Raw genomic sequence first — 9230 nt, forward strand, 5'->3', positions numbered from 1 at the left:
GTGTGGTGGGTTAGGACCGAGAAACATCCTAGAGCTGCTGGGTGATGATGGAAATTTCCAGGCTCATTAGCTCCCGAAGATCTGCCTCACCCTCAGGGAGAACCAGTCCTCACTTGCCCCTGAGCACACAAAGATGTCTGTGCAGGTTCAGATCTTGGCACTTTCTACGTCAGTCATCAATGACAACTGCTAGTCCTCAGCTCTGTGCTTTGGCTCCTTCATTCCCATACCCGTCTTCTTCCAGGTGTTGTCACCTCTAGTTATCTGGATCCTTCCTATTTTTATTAGGTCGCTAGCATGGGCAGAATTCATATGTTTGCAAACCATGAGCTTTTTGTGGTAGAGCACAAGGAGCAGGTGGTCTGTCATCCCCCCAGTACCCCAGCTAAGGCAGATTTGCTGGAGCTGTACCTGGACTATTGCTCAGTAACATCCAGGAGCCTTTGAGACTATCTAAACCCCTCTTGAAACAACTCTGGACCCCTCAGATCCTGTGCCAGTGAGTGTTTCAGCTTGATTATGTACCAGATGAAAGGGTTGCCACTTAGAAAGGTCTCTGGGGCCATTCCCTGACCCCTCTGATGTTGCATCTGGGAAGCGGGTGCCCTGGTCATATCTAGGTTATGAGTTTTATCATGTTCTACTCCCATGACTTCTTAGGTTTTTTTTCTGAAGCTCACCTCCACGCTTTCCTGCGCTAATAGCCAGCCCTGGGCCTCAATGAGCATGACTACAACCTTTCCAGGGCTCAATGTCCCTTTGTGAGAGAGCACACTCTCCTTTAATCTCCAACCCTAAGCATTTTAGACCATGATTACCAGAAGAATTTGATACATAGCACATCCAGGAACGGGAATCAAAGCATTCGCTGAGCCAGGCTGAGAGCTGGTAATTACAGAGGGAAGCTCAGAGTTTTCTACCAACCCCAGCTGCACGGAGGGGAGCTGACCTCCAAAAACACCCAGGGAGCTTCATCACTAGAGAGGGAGGGAGATGAGGGTTGCGCACAGAGGGAATGGGTCTTAAATTCTGGCTGCTGAGTGAGGTAGATCCAGGTGGTATTTACAGACAATTGCTTTTAGATCTTTGCCCGCTGGTGCCACAGGCTCCGGGCACAATTTGTTCAAGCTGGCTTTGGCAGCTGGGATTGGAAGAAGTTTCAGCAATCCTGTGATTCCAAGGTTAATAATCACAACACTCAACTGAGGTATAAGAGTCCTGAAAAATGCTCTGGAAGCATACTGTTTCAGGGTTTTTTCCCTGTCATTTATGACATAAGAAAGAATAGAAGAACACGCCTTTTTTTTGTAAACCTGAAGTTACGAACTACAGTTGGTTGTAGTTCTCTCCCCCTGCTATCCAAACCGAGAAGCTTCCTAAGGAAATCTTGATTACACAGAAATGTATTTTTCCTGATGGCAAAAGTTTTGCTCTTAGGAGGAGTGGTAGAAATCTTTGGCTTTCCATGGCCAGAGCAATAATCTGAGGATCGCCAGGAGTCATTGCATTGCGGTGTTTCTCCTGTGTATAAAAGAGGAGGTTAGCATGGGCTATCCTTCTGCTTTTATAGGTCTTTGCACCTTCATTACCTCCATGGAGCTCAAAAATAACAAACCACTGTCTTGGGTGCCTTGGAACCTGTCATATCCATCACCAAACACCACATTTAAGACCCCATAGAGTTGCTAAATACGAATATAGCTGCTTTATGGGTCTGCAAATGTGTGCTGGAACCTTGGGAAACAGGAGCTTCTGCTCTGCCTTGGTCAGACGATAAGAACAAGGAGATTTTCTGAAAATTAGAGATAGTTAAAAAAGCCCTGATGTGCATACTACCCTGTTTTCAGCCTTTTGAAGAACAGATATGTGCCGGAATCAGAGGTGAGGGATTGGACTAACAGCATTTGGCAAGGTTAAGTAATTCCCAACTGCCTAGAAACAACTGAAGCTCAGAGATAGTAAAAAACTCTCAGGTAGGCAAACACATGTGGTGACAGTATGGAAAAATCATATTTCTTCTAGAATCAGACGATCTCATGCTTCTGCTGTTTGTGGGCCATAGCTAACGGTGCTGCTTTCCAATCAGGCCAGACAATCCTTCCAGGCTTAAGTGGAAAATGTCAGCAGCCCTAAAATCAGCGACACCGTTATTGCTTTAAATTTGTCACGAGGCCAATCCGTTTTTGCTGTCATTCTTTAGCATCACGAAGGCCATAGCAGGGCAGAGATGGGTAATGAACCGCACTGTACTTGACCCTAATAATTCAGTTCTCTGCCTTGGCGAAGCAGAAGAGCCATATTTTGAGAAACTCTTTATAGTCAATCTACCTTTGGTCTAGGAGGCCAGAACTAGATACATCAAGTGGAACTGCCCTAAAAAGCTAAAACTATCTGGCCCTACATGAGAGCTTAGAGAGGATAAATGTTTTGCACCCAAGATCCTTGCTGGATGTAGAAAGAGTTTTTGCTGGAGACTTCAAATACTTTTCCCATTCAGAGCAAACAAGAAAACATGAAAAACAACACTCTTCATGAAATTAAATTTCTCTTCATCCACAAAGAAAATTTTTGCTTAAATCACTGTGAAGCTTTCACTTTCAACTCAGAATGAAGAGGAAGGTGGAAGGATTCAGTTCACTTACCTAGACACTCAGAGCACCTTGATCTGGGTTTGAAATTACATTTCATTTCCAAAATACTTCACAAAGAAGTTCTTTTAAGTCTGAAATGAAACATTTTGATTTAAAAGGAAAGATGCAAATATTTCATTTCGGCAGTTACTGCATGCCCACTTTGTTTTCACCATAACTGCTTCATGCACGAAAGTAATTTTGAGCTCTGCACTTGACCACTTTCTGACAAAGTATTTTGTTGAACTGCCAGGCAGGTGCCGTAACTGTAAAATGGCTTTACAAGGAAGGTGCGTTCACATTGCAGCACATTGCACAGATTTAACACTGGCAGTGGTGAATAAAATCCTTTAAACACTTGTTAACTCTGGGAGAAGAAATGAGTTAAGCTCATTTGTCTCTTTCCCTAGATGAATTTTTCATTTCTTTTTCAAGCCCATTGACGTTTGTGAAATGATTTTCTGGCATATGTTCAGTCAATAAAAACTGCTGCTGGATTTCAAGTCACCACAAAGTAACGCCTGGCATTAGACATGCAGAGGGTATGTGTGTGCATTGGGTTATAACAAAAATCCTTGATTTTTATCTCATTTGGATACACTTCGGGTATCATCTTTTTGTGTCTATCTTCAGAGCTGTCAGAGGGGTTGGGAACTGTGGCTGATGAATTCCACTTGTCTCCACCTCTGGAAAACGCAACAGATTTTAATCTTTAAATACGCAATGAAATTATCATTGTCCTGACTTAAAAAAAAAAAAAAAAAAAAACGAACAAAAAATCACCTCATTTTAAACTGACGGCCAATAATTTACACAACCCCCTTAGGCTTCACACAGTTTGAAATCACAGCCTGAGGCACCATGTCATGGAAAATGGTTGGGTTGCCTGGAGTCACAACACTTTTTAAGATTTCAAAGTTTAGTTGTCACTTCGTAGAAAAAATAAAGGGGTGGGGGGTGGGAGGAATCTGCTGTGACATTTCAAGCATCCTTTTGAATGGGGAAGGCATTTCCTTCTTCTCAGTGCATCTCTATCAGATACCAGGCAGCCTGAGATGACAACTCTTTTTTTTCAGCAAACCTTGGTCTTTTCCTGTGAATTGAGCAAAGCAGTTACTTAGTAGAGAAATAAGGCTTTATATTGGCTTACCCTGTCTAACAGTGGGATGAATTAAAATGAAACATGTTCCTTTTCACAGCCCCGTGCTGAGAAAAAGTAGGATTTCCCTCTGTGGGCTTTGAACGAGGAAGAGGGGGAGGCAAGGGGGAAAATCTCCTAATGACCAGCCACACACTCTAAGAATTAATAAGTATGGATCATTTTTACTGGCCTGACCCGAAGTGCCATGCAAATCATTGTGAGTCTCATCAGTGATTTCCAAGTGTGTCAGGTTGGGGAGGAGAGGCGTACGTTGACTTTGCAAAGTCAATAGGGATGGATCGACTTGTGCTGCTAAATACCTGGCCCTATCTGTACCGCTTCAGAATCATGAGGCTGTGAAGTGAACAGTCATTAATTAGGAAGTAAGGCAGTTTGGACCTCTGTACTTCTATCTCCCTCCTAATTAATCCCAGGATTAATTTTAAAGCTTATTTTGCTCTTTCTGGAAGTTTTTATTCCAGACATGCCCTACACTGCAGCCAAGGAGACCTGTACAACACACCGACTGCAAGAGGCTGCTTGGAGAAAGAAAGCAGGCAGCAAAGAGAGCTGAAATTTTGATTTTTTAAAAATTGCTAAATAACTAAATTTTACTTCAAATCACCAGCCTGTAAAGTGATGTTTCAGTGTGTATGTGGAGAGTGTTCAGGTGTTTCAGGACATATCTGTAATTAGAATAAGTAAAGCTTGCCATCTGGAGAGAAAATCTGCTTCCTTCTCAATATGGCTGGGGTCACAGGCAGTTCCACATGTGCTATCAACACAGAATTTTCTTCCTCAGATGCCACCTGCTTGGTCATCTGTGTTTATCAATGAATAAGGGCTGGATTTAATCCTGGGTATCAATCTGATATGGCTTAAGTGAGGGACTTGCTTTTTATGCAAGAGAAAAATCACAGTAATTGATTTTTCAATTAAAAAAAATAATGGAAACAGTCCCCAGTGATGGGTTCCAGGCAATATCCTACGGCAATCCTTCCCTTGCTGGATCTCATGGTTTTATTGCCTTGTGATAATTGATGATTTTCTGAATGCTTTTGTGAATCAGTGAGAAATACTGCTTTTTGTTCCAGCAGGGAGTTTTCCACTGACTTGGTTGTTAGGGGAAGCCTGAAAGAATGACCTGAAAGTTCAAGCACCAGAAAAGAAGTAAGAGAAGCCACACTTCTTCAACAGTCTCGTGTTCTGGGGACTTGCCGTAGGGCCATGCCCTGACTGTCCCTTTGTCCTATGGCCCAGAGCCTTGGGAACAGGCAAGAAATCTGCTGACCATGCTTGGTGCAAAGGGCAGGGGCTGAGCTGCCGGTTGCTCAGTGCAAGGGGATCACTGCATTTGCTACGTGACTTGCACCAGGGAGTTGCATATATACGTATCTCTCCTCTCTCTGAAAAAAAAAAAAAAAAAAAAAAAGGAATACACAAGATGTTATTTTGGTCACCAAGAGCTTTCACTGGGGAAAAAGAAACCTTTTTTAATGCTGTAGTAAGGAGCTTTCACACTCTGATCTTGCAAGTGTAATAGAAACTATAATGGGATCTCCATCTCCTTGCCAAGCTCCAGGATTTGGCGTCATCCCCTGTCATCAATGTGCAACTAATGACTCAAGCCATTCAATTATTCCTGGTGCCTTTTCCTGCTGAGTAGGAGGAAAATACTTGTGATGGCTATTTTGGGGGTGTGCATCTGTTTGCCTGAAAGAACTTTGAGCTTAGAGACATTAATGTTTCCAATTAAATTACACTTGAAATTTTCTGGGTGGGTGGTTTCCTTCCCTGTGACTGTGTCCTTGTGGCAGAGGTAAGGTGGTTCCCTGGTTGTGCTCCTTCTCCTGACCTTGTCAACATCCACCAACCCCAGCCTGCTGGGGCACAGCATGCCTTTGCTCTTGGCGCCTCCAGTGAGCCTCTTCCTGAAGATGTTAGAGATCACCACACTTAATCTACAATACAGAGAAGCGTCCACCAGAGCTTACAATCCAGAATTGCTTGACAAAGACCCAAACACTTCCAGGAGTTGGTAAAGGCTCTCAGTTGCCATTTAAGAAAGTGATGTGCAACACAAATTCCAGTATTTCTGTTAGCCAAGTTGTCCAAGTGCTTGCCTTGACTTAGGGGCTAGATTCTGCTTTCTTCTGTACAAGGGACGCTTACTTTGGGTAGCAGGTGACACTGAGTCCCTTTTCTTTCCCTAGTTTTGGTCCCAGTGCACCACCTTTCAAATGAGAAGTTTCATCTTGGTGAGGCTGAGCCTATGTGTCTGGCACTGCGTTTTCTGATATTTCAGAGCGTATAGCATGTGAGTATACCTGCGTGAATTTGCACAGGTGTGAGTAGGTGGGTGCTTGTAAATGTTCATACATTCAAAGTTGTATGAACACACACAGGAGACGGAGGTCTTCCATCACCATTTGTAGGCAGAGGGCTCCTGGATTTTGTTGAAGGTCTACTTGAGATCTTTGAGGAGGATACCTAAACGTGCAGCTCGATGTCAGTGTTACTTCTGCTCATTCTGTCCACCTCTGCCATCTGTCTTGAAGGGTTTATTCACACAGTTTTTTTCAGAGCCCTGGCCTTAGGAACACCCTGGGATGTATAGTATCTCTTCAGGGACATAGAGTTGGAAGCAAGCATCATTCAGGCTCTGTAAAAGTTTAAAAAGTCTTTTTCACTCAGTGCAACAAACCAGAATTCAAAACTGATAAATGCATTTCTCAATTCACAAACCGAATTAACTCTTTTTTGATACTGCTACTGGAAAAAAATAACTTGTGCTATCTGCTTTATGGAGCAACTGGTTATCAGTCTGGTCCTGTCTACAAAAGATAAGGAAATGCTGCTTTAAGGAATTTTCTTCACAGAATGCTTTGTGGTTTGAAAATCACTTCAGGAGTATATTTCTACCCTGATCTGAAGACAGTCTCAGCTTTTCATCTCTACATCTAAATATCACCCTACGTCTGGTCAAAGTTGTTTGTTATTTCTGGGTGTCTTCATTTGAAAACAAGCAATGAATCCCTAAGTGTCTGGTCTCCAGTTCTGTTCAACTGGTGTTTAAAGAACAAGGAAAAGATTTTAAGGAAGAAAATTCTTCAACTGCTTCCCTTGTTGCTTCAGCAATGGTGTTTGTGTTGAAGTTGGGATTCCTTTGAAAGCTTCACCGGGAGACTCGTTTTCTCTCTGAGACTGCCTCTAATGTCTTTTTTAAGAAGCACCCAAATAGCTAAAGTATAATCCAGATCTCACTGAAGCATTCAAAATGGGCTCTTTTAGAAAAGGAGACAAGGATTTATGGCTGGTGAGTACTCGTTGCGATGAGCGTGGAGAACTATGGCTCTAATAACAGCAAGATTTATGGCTTCCAATCCATCAGCGCCCAAGTTGCATGAGAGATTTTTATGACTGGAACTCTGTCAAGACAATGCAGGCACCTGAAGGTTAAGTCTCTATTTTCATGAATAAAAGTTACAATTGGAGGGTTTTGGTTATCAGGAAAGATTCCTGAATCATCCATAGATTAAAGGGAAAAAACCAGCTGTCACAAGAGGATTTATTGGGAGGGAAGTAAAGCTGAGGGCTACGAGGCTGGTGGGGCATAATGAAATCGAAGGACGTTCTCAAGCTATTGCTTACAAAAAGTTCTTCAGGTTCAACACCCTCTTTCAGTGACTGCCAAGGAAGTGCTGTGGTAGATCGCTTGCTTTGGGACTCTGCCGACTGTCACACTGAGCCTGACACAGGGTGCCCTTGGGTGTGACAGGTGACAGCTTCCCCTGCTACAGCTGGCTCTTTTTTCAATTAGTGTCATCATCACTTGCTGCGGTGGTTGGTAGTAAGTGCCATGAATGCTAAAGATCTGCCCCACAGGCTCTCTGCTTGTAAGTCAGCTCTGTCCGTTTAACTCACTGTCCCTCAGTCTACCCGTCCACAAAGGGCAGATCTATTTTTCTATTTCTACAGTGTCCAAAACAATTTCATTCCAACTCTATCTTTCCATCCATGGTGTCGTCGAACTCCAACCCTAGTTACCTTTCAGCTGAGAGGAGCAAGCTTGATCTTTGTGTGCCTTTGCACAATGATGAGTTTGGTTTCTGCACCTCCCTGGTCCAGCCACGCCAGATCTGCTGTAATCGGCCAGGCTAAAAAGGAGGCCAGTAGAACTGCTGAAAAATGCCTTCAAAATACTGATCTTTGAATTATACTATTATTATTATTATTGTTGTTGGTTTTATTTATTTATTTTCATTTTCTTGGATTAGGGTGGTTTTTTTTCAGAAGTCTTTTGCACTATTCTCTTTACATCTGTCTTTCCTACGTAGCTACACATCCAGGGGTTTAGGAGACACTTTTTCTCTGTTGGGGGGGAAAAATCCTAATAGTAAGAAAAATGATCAACTTCAAAACTGCTGGCAAGCTGGAATCCTTGTTATTGTGTTGTTCTGTCTGTCAGCTTCAAACAACCCCCCTGCCCCTCCTGAGCCCATGCTCTGTTTAATCCTGTCAGAACTCTCCTGCTGCTCTGGATTTTGCAGGTCTCCTCCCCGAACAAGCTTGTTCGTGCCTGGAGGAGCTTTAGAGCTGCTAGGTGTTGGGGTTTGATCCTCAGTCTGTACTCTGTTTGCTGAGTGAGAACATCACTTTTATCCCAACCCAAAAACACTCCTGAGAAGCAAGGCCAGTTTGCACTACTCAGAAATTCTGCAGCGTACCCCCTTTGCCAGGGTTTTCTTCTCCTGCACTAGCTCAGTCACTAGTATTTTAGAAGCAGACTACGCCGCTGAGCTGCTGCCTTCCCGCTTTGATCCTGCCTTGCCCTCACTCTCACAGACTCTCTTTTCTTGAGTACAGTATTAATCTCATCTAGATGTAGATGTGTAAATCTGAAGTAGTCATTCTGGGTTTGCTTTGCAGTTATCGAGGAGTGAGATGCTCCAAGAGGACAATTCATCTTCCCTGTCCGACATCCGCTATCACGGGAGGCACCTCATGTCCTTCAGGGCTGCCTCCTTCTCTCTCTTAACTACAAAGGCGGCCGCTCAAACCTAGATGGTTTTTTGCTTGGCTCAGTAAGTGCAGATTAATACCCCTGCCTGTATAATTAACGAAGAAAAAAAAACCCAATCCTACACATGACATTGAGTAAAAGGGCTGAAAATGTACAAATGAATTCCCCGAGGTCCAGTTTAAAAGTACACTCCACTCCACTTAAGTCTAAAATTATCCTAAATAATTCCTTCTGGCAGTTTAATGGTAGATATTTTGTTGTAATGCTTCCTCTATGACATTTGCAATGACCTAGTTTACTGTTTTTACAAATAATAATTTGTCTTAATTTTCTCTTTGAAGTAGCAAGCAAAAGAATAAATGAGTAAAACCTAAACCTGGTAACCTTGCTAGATATTTTAGGTCAATAAATTATCTTCATGCATAGCTTAGTATTT

The sequence above is a fragment of the Falco naumanni genome, chromosome 18 (assembly GCF_017639655.2).
Source record: "Falco naumanni isolate bFalNau1 chromosome 18, bFalNau1.pat, whole genome shotgun sequence".
Taxonomy (NCBI): domain Eukaryota; kingdom Metazoa; phylum Chordata; class Aves; order Falconiformes; family Falconidae; genus Falco; species Falco naumanni.